Here is a 12741-nt window from a genome sequence, read left to right as displayed (position 1 = left end):
ATTGCTAAAAGAGTAGTCCCGGGGGGGGGGCAATTGGTGGCATGGTGGTGGGGACGACTACGTCGCACATGGCAATGGTAAGTCCTGGACCCAGCAGTTTTAAAAACATGCCAGGCACATGCATGCCTCTGCCCAAAATCCTGAGAGGAGAATGGAGAGGAGATTGTGGCATGGCTATCTCCCCAGGAGTGCTTTGTCACTTTATATCTTTCTCTCTCCTACTCTCTCTTTTTTTCTCTGGCAAAAACATATATCCCATAACCAATTAAAAAAGAAAAAATATGGTCCCAGGAAGCAGGCTGTGTTTTGTGCCTGATCACCATCAAAAGACTGCTATTTATATCTCTTTGCCCTACTTCCAGTCTTTCTCTTCAGAACTTGGAAGAAATCCATGGAGGAGTTGGACTTCTGTGTGTCTAGGACTGCCAGTGACGTAGCCCTGAGTCCTTTTAAGGGCCAGGCTCCTAGTGCAGCTCCCTCTGCATAAGGAGCTGGATCCTACATGTCCAACCCACAGTTCAGGTCCCAGCCTCATGACTATATTAATAAATTGCTACATGTAGTGACCCTCATATACATTTTGCCTTAAGCTTGATTTTGAAGTATATACCCGCAAATTATGTCATTGGTGCTAGGTGTTCTTTGAATAATTTTCTAACATACACACCTACCCAATCAGAGCTAGGTATCTGGTAACAGTAAAATTTAACCCATATTAAAAGTTGTGACCATGGGACCAGCAGATGGCGTAATGGTTATGTCTCTGGACTCTCATGTAATCAACTGCAGTTTGAGTCCTGGACCCAACAACTTAAAACTAACGCCAGGAATGTATGCGTGCATGCCCAAAATCCCAGGAGGAGAATGGAGGAGAAGGGATTGAGGCATGACCATCTCCCCCAGGGTGTGATTTCTCACATTGTGGCTTTCTGGCAAGCTCACATACCCTATAGCAAAAATCTTTCTAAAAAAATAAACCTGTGACCATGATATATGAAGTATAACTGTGGAGGTCAATAGTTGGTGTTGGAAGGATGGGGTGGAGATTAGAAATTATTTTTAGTGGACTCTCTTATCTAGTGTGTACCTATTCTCTTGAATCATTTTTTAAATTAAGAATTAAATGACTTTCCACGCAAATTACAGTCCATGTTTGGCAGGTAGTAGAGGAAAGATTTTATTTCCTCACTAGGCTCATGGCTTAGACCCTCACAACAAAGACAGATTAACAAAAGAAACGGATATAACACTCTTTAAGTTTTACTTAACACAGAAGCCTTCATAAAGAAAAGAAGACCCAAAGAATCAGTGACACTTGTGTATTTTATGCTAAGTTTGATGAAGAAGTAAATAATCGTATAGAAGTATGACTAGATAAAGAGGAGTTTGACCTAATGATAATAAACTGGGGAGAACTTAGCAAGACCTGTCTGTTTAGATTCTTTTCATTTTCCAGTATCTTCAGAGGTAAGAGTATTCTTTTTTTCTCTGAGTGTACGGAGGGCATCTCTTGGATAAAGTTTTATCATTTGCTTCAGGGGAAAAGGGCAACAGAAAGGTGAAAGTGAACTTACAGATTCTGCTGTCTTCTCAAATGTCAAAGGCCGATGTCTTGTGGTAGCTTGTCATGAACCTTATCAAGGACTATGCAGTTTTTATAAGAGAGCGTCAATTCAAATGACTCCTAATTGTGAGAGCTTAGACAGGCAACATTTCAGGACCTGCCTGGAAGAAGGATAAAATTAATGTTATAATCAACTAATACGTATAAAAAACCATGTTCAGAGAAGATTGTTTAAGGAAGTTCATACTTGTTTTCTGGATAGTCTTAAACTCTCAGCCTAATCAGGAGAGAGCAAGTATCTTCACTGCTCCATGATGATCTTTTTCTTTAAATTTTTTAATTTACATTCATTCACTGTATATCATTACAGCATACACGATGAGGTTTTTCCATCCAGAATACAGTGTATATTGGCTCAATCGAGCACATCAACATACGTGTTATCATCAACAAATAATTTTCCATTTCTTGTTTCCTTGTATATTTTGCTTTTTTCCCATCCTTGATTCCCTCTCACCCTCTGCCATCTCCCACCCTCCTCCCACACTGTCCTGGTATCTATAGTTGCTTTCTTATGCCTTTTCCCCCCCACATTTTATTGATTCGCTAAAGATCTTAATTGATCTAAACATTTTGAATAGCAAACACAGCTGATATATACATCTTCATGAACACAAGTCTGACTTTAGGCATAAACCTCAGTGAGTAGAATGAACATACTATAAGGATCAGCAGTTAGTGAGCGTAATGTGTGTGTCGCTGGACTCCCACATAGTCGACCGCGGTTCGCGTCCTGGACCCGGTGGCTTAAAACTCATGCCGGGCACGTGTGCATGCGTGCCCAGGATCCGAAGAGGAGAATGGAGGAGAAGGGATGGTGGCGTGGCCATTGCCCCTGGGGGGGTGATTTCTCACTTTCTGTCTCTCTGTCTGTCTCTGTCTGTCTGGCGAGCGCACGCTCCCTATAGCAAAAACCTCTTAAAAAAAAAAGAAAAAAAAAAAAGAATGAACATACTATAAAGTAGTACCTAGCTGGGGCTATATATCTTACTGCAGTCGTCAAAAAGATACTTTTAATGCTTTTTTTTTTTGTTTCAAACAAAACAGTTTTAGGTTTGTTTTTTTTTTTTTTTGAAACTTTTTTAAAAACTTAATTTACATTCATTCCCTAAGCATCGTCACAGCATACAAAATGTGATTTCCCATCCAGAATATACTGCATAGTGGCTTAATCATTCATGTTATCGTCAAAAAAATTTTCCATCTCTAGTTTCATATATATATATATATATATGTGTGTGTGTGTGTGTGTGTGTATATATATATAGTTTTTTACCCCTATTTCTGACCCTCTGCCCTTTCCCACCCTCTTCTCACACTATCTCTGGTGTCTACAGTTGCCTTGCATTCCTTTTCCCCCCTACATTGTATTGATCACACAATTTCTTAAATAATCTACTTTCAATAGCAAGTTTGGCTGGTAATTTCAAGAAAAGCAGTTCTAACTTAAATCAAAAAAATACTAAGGCACTTTGCTTAAAACTTAAAGCTGGGAAACAGGTTAGGATTCTGTTCAAATGGTATGATCTCTGTCCTGCCCATCTATACTCTTTTCACTGAGTTTTGAGGTGTGCTTTGGCATAAGGATTAGCTTGCTTTGAGAATCAGCATAAGAAATAGCCTTATGTTATTTGGTCTACTATTCTAAGTATATTGTCCATTATATCACATCATGTAGCAATGGCTTCTGATGCCAGGTAGACAGAGTTAGGTCCAGCCTTTACAAGTTAAGGGCACAGTCCCTGCAAGACAGTCCACATTTTACTACCAGTCGCAAGCTAGAGTCACTAGGCTACCTTCACTGGGGACTGGTGACTACAAATTCACAGATTTCCACTAGTCCCTCAGGTTCAATAATTTACTATAGTAACATCAGAGAACTTATGAAAACACTATACTTAGGATTACTGTTATTTTAGCAGTAGGTGAAAATCAGAAAAAGCCAGAGAGACACATGGGATCGGGTATGGGAAATTCCCACCTGCAAAACTTTTCATCCTCCCTGGGGAAACTTTGCCCTCCTAATACCTCAGTATAACATTACCAGGAGTGTTGCCAACCAGGAAAGTTTCCTGGAGCTTTTGTGTCTGGAGTTTCTACTGAGGCTTTGTTGAGTAGGCATGACTGATTAAATCATTGACCATTAGGTCACACCCGGTTTGCAGCTCACCTCCTTTCCCCAGAGGTCAGGCTAATATTATGTGACCCAAAGCCTCAACCCACTAATCCATGATTGATCTCTCTGGCATAGCCAGTCTTCATCGGAAGTCTTCTCAATAGTATAAACTCTCAGGTGTGCCATGGGGCCCACCATGAATAACAAAGATGCTCCAATCACTCAATAAATATTAGTGGTTTATTTTACCTCCCAGGAAGGCAGCAAAGACCAGCCTAATTCTCTGTTACACAAACCTCATCTTCCCTTTTCAGTGCAAGCTGATAACCAAATTCGATCCCCAATTTTAGATTTGAATTTGTGCCTATTTATACATATGTATTCTCTTTACTTTTTATTTTTCATTTATGTGCCCATCCTACCCTTTTTTCTTTCTTTCTTTACTTTTATTTCTATGCAACATTGTTTTATAATAGCCTAAAACAAGTATTAGAGCAGGGTAGATATGTGAATGAAATAGTCCCATGTGCTCAGAGATAATCTATTTTTCTAGAAATATAAAGCAGGAGAAATAGGTTCTACCACCCTCCTGTGGAGCCTGTGGTCACCACCATAACTGCTGAGTTGGAAGAGTGCCACAGTGCTGCTAGACTGACTTCCTAGCAGTCCTGTTGTGCCGCTGCCATTGGGGTACGCACCCTGGGAGTGTGCCACCTCCTGTATAGCCACTCATGTATCCATTCAGCCAGGAAACTTACTGTAAAACCTACTTACTTGTGTCTATAAAATGTTTTTGATATCTGTCCTTAACAACATAAGCCTTAGGCCCAGCCACAGTGTCACAGACAGTAGGGGTACTGTTGCACAATGCTGAGACCACCAGGAAGGCTCCAGGTTTGGATCCTGAGTCTGCCTCAGCACATGGGGTCGGAGCTGGACTGTCTGCAGGGCTGTAGGGAGGATCACCACATGAAGACCCTTTGGAAGGTATCTCTCTCTCTCTCTCTCTCTCTCTCTCTCAAACAAATAAAAATAACAGAAGCCGTAATTTTACTTTTTTGTGTTAATGTAAGCTATTGGGGTTGTTGGAAACAACATAGAAAAACAGGAAAATGTATCATGACTTTCCCGACATTTCAATTAAATCTATCATTTTAAGCATCAGTTTTTTTGCTTTCCCATGTACAAATTCTTACCTAAACAAGTATTTTTAAGTTGCTCTTTCCTAAATTAGCTGTTTTATCATTTTCAAACCTGACTCACGTTTTCATTTTCTACCTTTGTATCGGTCGCCTGTGACTCTGTTGAGTGCCATCTGCTGTATCTGGTGTTTCATTAATGTTTCCTCTCCTTTCAACGTCTACATAAAGATGAAACACTATGCACTGACCCCTTTGCTCCCATATTTGACATTTTATACCAATTAAAAAAACATACAGCTTGTTATTGTGACTTTGCCTGGTACATAAGCTGATCTTGTATTCTTACAACTGATTTTGTTCCAAGTCTGTTTTGTAATGAAAATTCTATCTGATTTCATCAGCTTCTTTGAGAAGCTCAAACATGTAACATCTGCGACATTCTCTTTATCCCCCTATTCTGTAAATCCATGAATAAAACCTAATATATGACCCAGCATGAATTTTTTTCAGAAAAATAAAACCACAAAGTTGATGAGCTTTAGGCTGATTTACACATCTTTGTGTACATTCCGTGGGTTTTCCCCTAGTATATTTTGTTGCTCATAGTGACTTCAGTCATATGCTATACCTCATCCTATCAGATGCCAAGGTTCATAAAGGAAGGAAGGAAAAAGAGAGGGAAAAATGGAATATAAGAAGTGAAGGAGAGAAGAAAATATAGAGAAAAGAAAAAATATTTTTCAAAATAGCACAGATAGCTTCTACTCAGTTTCTCCTCACTAATCCTTGATGAGCAACTGTCAACAAGTTTGCTACAGAAGGAAGCACAGAATTTAAAACGGTATTCTTTTGTCACATCATAGTAGGTTAACAGCAGTGAGACTAAAGGTGTTAGGGCATAGACTTTTTTTTCTTTTTTTTTTTTTTAAGAGAGATTTTTGCTATAAGGTATATATACTCGCCGGAGAGACAGAAAGAAACAGAAAGTAAGAAATCACCTCGCAGGGGGGAAGGGCACACCACAGTCCTTTCTCTTCCACTTTCCTCTTGGGATTTTTGGGTGCACGTGCACATGGTCCCAGCATGAGTTTTAAGCCCCCAGGTCTGGGACTCAAATCACAGTCAGCTATGTGGGAGTCCAGTGATGTAACCATTACACCATCTGCTTTTCCCAGGGCATAGACTCTTAACCATTCAAAGGATTTGAGGAAATAGAGGTCATAGGAAACAAGCATCCCTATTCTATGGTTATTGTATACTCCTGTATATGATTCATGGTGGGGGCTACTAGAGTTATGCTCTCAGTGAGCTTATCATCAAGTGGGATACGTTTTAAGTTGATTACATAAAAATAATTACCATTGACAAGATTTCGTAGCAGTTGTCCCTGTACTTTGGAAGACTGTTATTGAGTTTGGAAAATTTTCTCTTTTCTGTACATTAGAGCCAGGGTCACAGGCTGCTGAGTTTTTTTGTGGTTTAAGGGCAGGATACCTAACAACCAAATAAAATGTGTAAACCTGAGGGGGTTTTAGATGGAGATTAGGGAGGAACATTAAAAGACATTCTTGAGACAATTGAAAGAAAATCTAAGTATTCCCTGGATGCTACTGGCTATTTTGAAATCATTGTTTATTTTCTTAGGTGTGGTAGTGGAAGAAAACATCCTTATTCTTCAGAGCAGTACACAGAAGTATTTGGTGAAATGTCATGTCTGCATCTTACTTTCAAATAGTTCTGCAAAAAATAAAGGAAAGAAAAAGTATATAATGAGGCCAACATGTGGTGAAATGGTTAAGGCGCTAAATTCCTACATGGCTGATTGCCATTGGAGTTCGAGACCTAGCCACTTGAAAAAATCACACCAGGCACATGTGCATGTGTGCTCAAAATCCTTGGAGAAGAATGTAGAAGAAGGAATTGCTGTGTAGCAGCCACTACCCCCCCTCCCCCAATGGGGTGATTTCTCACTTTCCTTCTCACTGTCTCAGTCTTCTCTCTGGCAAGCACAGGCACCCTATGGCAAAATAGTAATTTTTTTAAAAAAAGTCTATAATGCAAACATGCCTGTGCATATTTGGGGAAAGAGAATTGTCAAATGTTATAATTACTGAATGTAAGTATTGAATTTAGAAATGTTCATTGTACTAGTCTTTAAACTTTTTTGTGTTGGTGAAAATTTCTCTAATAAAAAATTGTTGAAGAAGAAAACAAGGGAGGCAGTGACAAAGTTGAGGGAAAGCTACCTGCCTTAAATAGCTTCCTGGTTGACCAGTAGATTTAGCGTATCATAACTGTCAATGAAGCTAATTTCGAATCAAGGACAACTTATTCTCTTTAATTTACTGCATTGATTACAATAGGATAATTAAAGCTGTTAAAGATACAATAGTTACAGAATGAAAATAACTTTCTCATATGATTTATGTATAAGCAACCTCTTATCAAAACTATACATATATATTTGGTATCTGTTTTAAGGAATAAAGAAAATTTTCTTTAGTCGAGGAGCATCTATATAAGGGAATTTTCTTTACATGAATAAACCCATAGTAAGTTGAAAAATTGGAAATGCATTTAATACACCTACCCTAACCAACCTCATAGCTTAGCTTAGCCCAATGTAAGCATGCTTAGGACCCTTGCATTAGCCTGTAGTTGGGCAAAAGTCATCTGACAGAAAGCTTATTTTGTAATAAAGTGTTGATTATTTCATGTACTTTACTGAATAGTATACTGAAAGTGAAAAATAGAACGGTGTATGAGTGCTCTAAGTTTCTACTAAATGTGTGTTGTTTTCATACCATTATAAAATTTAAAAATCTTAAGTCAAACATCTTAAATCAGGGACTACTTATAGATTATTTTTATAAGGCATAAGCATTCCATAGAGTGAACTTCATTAGAATGAGCAGAAAGGAAACATTAATAATATTATTTCAGCTCTTAATATCTTTTTTGTTTTATTATTATTTTTAATAAATCATTATAGGGCACATGTACTCACCAGAGAAAGTGAGAAAGCAAGCTGCTAGGTCCAGGTCTCAAACAGTGGTCAGCCATATGGGAGTCCAGCAACTTTAAAAGACAAAAATTACTGTTCTGTAGCAATATACTTAAGTTTTCTTAATCATTGGATTCAGTAATTATTACTCTATTTCGTTTTCTTATCTTGATTTCCTTTACCTGCTTTGCTCAAAAAAATCTTAGTAACAAACTTAATAGTTTTAACATATATGCTTATTTTATACATATATATAGTATTAAAAGTAAAAAATGGGAGAACAGCAGATGACCCAGCAGTTATGTTGCTTGACTCCCACATAAGCGACTGAGGTTCAAGTCCCAAACCTGGTAGCTTGATACTTGCGCTGGGTGTGTGCACTCAAAATCCTGGGAGAACAGAGGAGAAAGGATTGCAGTGTAGCCATCCTCCCTAGGGATGATGTCTCTCTTTATCTCTCACTGTCTCTGTCTCTCTATCCATCTCTCTCTGGTAAGCACTAAGGCAGAAACCTCTACAAAGAAAAGTAAAACTGGTATTTTTAAAAAAGTTAAACCCATCCCCCATATTTCTACTCAATAGCATAATAAAATTCTCTGTGAATCTCTGTATATTTCTAAAAATTGTCAATTGAGAGGTGTTTTCTTGTGCATTTAATTACATGTCCTTACAGTGTACATTTCTTTTTCAAGCACAAATACCATGCATGTCAGTCAAGACAAAGATATTACTATATGCTTTATCATCAGCAAGTAGCTTCTCATTTTTTTGTGAATTAAGCAAACTTTTACTTGTTTTTGAAAGTTTAAAACAAAAAAAGACAACTTCAAGCCCTAAAACTCATAACCACAGTGGGACAGTGGTAACACAACACTCCTCGATGCTGAGGCCACATGAGAAGGTCCTAAGTTCATTTCCCAAAGTCTCCCTGTGCATGTCAGGCAGGTGCACACCTGCATACTGTGGTCCTGGCTAGCTGAGGCTGGGCCTAGCGTCGCAATGTAAAGACCCGGTTGTCTCTGTTTTTCTCTAATGGAAGAAATAAATAAATAAGCTATTTTTAAAAAGAAAGAAAAATGATAAACGATAATAAATTTGTTTTTAACAATATTTTACATATGCAGTAAGAGATTATCTTCGTTTAAACAAATACTTATTGTTGCTTTTGGAAGCTCTCCTTTTCATGTTATATATGACATACAAACCATGTAAGTACCAACCAACTGTGTGTCAGTATGGAGTAAAGAGGTCTGTCATAAATCCCTTTACTTTGAGAAGGTCATTTTGATTTTCAAGGGAGCATTCTGATTTGTAGTGTACGCATATGTTTCACCTGAGGTATAAATTTAGTAGCCATGTATTTACTGAGAATCTAAATCCCTAAGCAATTATTTGTAAATGGCATAAAAGGAGCTCATTTTCTATTAGAAGAAATGGAGAGACAGTTTTCCTGAAGACCAAGCAATGTAAATGCCAATTGAAATGCTATAAGCTGTAGTTAAAAAAAAGGAAGTATCACTTCTAGTACTAAAGTGTTTGGAGACAGTCACCTTCGGAATTTGTTGGATGTTTCAGAAGCAAAGTAGAGATCACCAGAATCTTAGTTTTGGAGGAATGCTATGCCCAAGGCCACATTAAGAGCTAGTTGGTTGGGGCCAGCAAATGGCATAGTAGTCAACTGTGGTTTGAGTCCAGGACCTGGTGTCTTGAAACTCATGCTGGTTGCATATGCGTGTGTGCAAAAAATCCCAAGAGAACAGAAAAAAATGGATTGTGGCGGCCATCCCCACATCCCCAAGAGGTGATTTCTCACTTTCTCTCTATCTCTCTCCGTGTCTCCGACAAACACACTCTATGGCACATATCTCTCATTTTTTTAAAAGAATTATATAACTTTATTTACTTATTTATGTTAATTTTGGCTAGAGAGAGACAGAGCAATTAAGCAAGACCGAATGAGAGGGAACGTGAGAAAGTAAACTTCCAGGTCCAGGTCCAGGACGCAAACCGTGTTGGCCATGTGGGAGTACAGTGTCCTTAACTACCATGCCAACCTGCCAGCCCCTCAAATATCTCTCTTAAAAAAAAAAAAAAGGGAACCAGCAGTTAGCATAATGGCTATGTCACCAGACTCCCACGTAGTCGACCGCAGTTCGCGTCCCGGACCCGGTGACTTAAAACTCACACCGGGCGCGTGTGCGTGTGTGCCCAAGATCCCGAGAGGAGAGTGGAGGAGAAAGGATTGCGGCGTGACCATCCCCCTTGGTGGGTGATTTCTCTCTTTCTGTCTCTATGTCTCTGTCTGTCTGGCGAGCACACGCACCCTATAGCGAAAACCTCTCAAAAAAAAAGAGCTAGTTGATCATAAAAACAGGTCTAGAATATGGAACTCCTAAGTCTCAGTCTATTGATCTTTCCACTGACAATAGAGCTGTAAGAACAGTGTTTGAACTGAGCCTTGAGGATAAGGGTAGAGAACTCTAATAGGCAAAGATGACCAAAAGAGAGAACAGTTAGGCCATTTAGTCACTTTCCCGATCCTAATACGACTCATCTCTAATAGTGCTTGCTGGTAGATGCACTTGGTAGAAGCTGGGGCCACACGAGAGGCTCCGGTTCAATTTCTAGCCCACTCAGTGGTGTTGGTGGTTGAAGATATTTTGATCAACTGGACTGGGGAGAAATGTTCACATATTGAAATGTTCACTTTGTAAGCTAAAGAATGTGATTGAATATATATAAAAGAAAATGTTTTAATAAATAAAGAAGAATGCCAGACACAGTGGTACACCTGTAGTCTCATCTGTTTGGAAGGCTGAATGAAGCAGGAGTATCACAACCTAATGAGTGGTTGTCTTTAAGAAAGAAATTATAATAGGTAGTTGAAAACTACTGTTGAGAATAATAATGCACCCATAAATCATAATATATATTCTTGCTTTTCCCTGTACATATGGTTATGTGAGAAAGCAGTGTGACAGGCTTTTAAAAACCTAGGTTACAGTCTGGTACAGAGTATTGTGATTGCCAGGCTAAAGACTGCAGATTTTATTCAGTGGAAAATGGGACTGTTAGGAAAATGGGCCTGTCCACTTGCTATCAGCATAAAACTCTAATAACCTCAAGAACTTTTCCATAGCTGTTATCTATAGTACTTTGTCCCCTAAATTCCACCCACTTTAGCATCCTGAGTCATTTTTTTGTCTTTGCCCAGTAAGGTTACTCCTCTCCATTTTGGTTCAAATTCCCTATATAGCAATTTGGAAAATACCTTCCAGCAGAAAATGGTAATATATTACTATTTTCTCTCAAGGATCACAGCCCTGTGCTATTATGCAGTGCCTGAAAACAGATAAAATATATAGTACTTTACTATGGAAGAGTAAATCTAATAGCCATTATTCCCTCAATGCTGAAACCAGTTCTTATTTTTTTTTTGGGGGGGGGAGAGATTTTCACTGTAGGGCGCGGGCGCTCGCCAGACAGACAGAGAGAGACATAGAGACAGAAAGCGAGAAATCACCCCCCAGGGGAGATGGTCACGCCGCAATCCCTTCTCCTCCATTCTCCTCTCGGGATCTTGGGCATGCACGCACACGCGCCCGGCGTGAGTTTTAAGCCACCTGGTCCGGGACACGAACCGCAGTCGACTACGTGGGGTCCAGCGACATAGCCATTATGCTAACTGCTGGTTCCCACCAGTTCTTTGAATCATGGGAATTTCTGTAAATTTTTGTTTTCTTGAATGAATTAATATTTTTTGATGTTTGGTGATACATTTATAGAAATGCCACATGAACTGTATCAAGATCCTAGAGATTATGTTTATGCTGTTTTGTAAATACACATGCAACAAGGAATAAACTTTATGAAATTTCTGTTTAGAGTTTCATGTTATAAGAGACACTGGAGTGAAAATGCAGATTTAAGGGAACCAGCAGTTAGCGTAATGGCTATGTCGCTGGACTCCCACATAGTCGACCACGGTTCGCATTCCGGACCTGGTGGCTTAAAACCCACGCTGGGCGCGTGTGCGTGCGTGCCCAAGATCCCGAGAGGAGTATGGAGGAGAAGGGATTGCGGCATGGCCATCCCCTCTGGGGGGTGATTTCTCACTTTCTATCTCTCTGTCTCTGTCTGGTGAGCACATGTGCCCTATAGTGAAAAACCTCTCAAAAAAAAAAATTAAAATGCAGATTTAAGTAGAAACAGTATAAGGATTTTCTTTTAACTTCGAAAACTTCATTTCCCATCAGAAGACAAAACAGGCAACAATTACTAAAGACATGATGGGTAAGAGGAATTGATGCAGGCTGGCTAACAATAATATTCAACATTTAATGACCCATGTACAATTTTAACTCTTCACATAAATTATCTGATTTAATTCTATAAACAATGCAGTGAGGTAATATTTTAATTTTCATCCTAACAGTGAGAAAAATGAGGATTAAAAAAGTTAATCATAGGTGAGAGATAGTTTTCAAATCCAAATCCTTTGGTTTTTTTTTCAGAACCTGAGTTCTTTGTTTTTGTTTTTTTGTTTTGTTTTGTTTTGTTTTGTTTTGTTTTGTGTGTTTTTGTTTTTGTTTTTGTTTTTGTTTTTGATATAGGGCAAGTGCGCTCGCTTGCCAGACAGACAGAGAGATAGAAAGTGAGAAATCATCCCCCAGGGGGATGGCCACACCACAATCCCTTCTCCTCCATTCTCCGGATCTTGGGCATGCACGCCCACGCACCTGGTGTGAGTTTAAGCCACCGGGTCCGGGACTCAAACCATGGTCAACTCCGTGGGAGTCCAGCAACATAGCCTTTACGCTAACTGCTGGTCCCACCAGAACCTGAGCTCCTAACT

The 12741-nt window shown here is 39.1% G+C and overlaps 1 protein-coding gene across 1 annotated transcript in view; it reads left to right on the top strand.

Annotated features, from left to right (window-relative positions):
- ZNF277 (zinc finger protein 277) overlaps nt 1-12741 on the top strand; it is a 123405-nt gene that overhangs the window by 84167 nt on the left and 26497 nt on the right. The window lies entirely within an intron of this gene.

This window comes from Tupaia chinensis, unplaced genomic scaffold (genome assembly GCF_000334495.1).
Source record: "Tupaia chinensis unplaced genomic scaffold, TupChi_1.0 Scaffold000262_1, whole genome shotgun sequence".
Lineage (NCBI taxonomy): Eukaryota > Metazoa > Chordata > Mammalia > Scandentia > Tupaiidae > Tupaia > Tupaia belangeri.
Note: the sequence above shows the minus strand (reverse complement) of the source record. Positions and strands in the feature narration are given on the sequence as shown.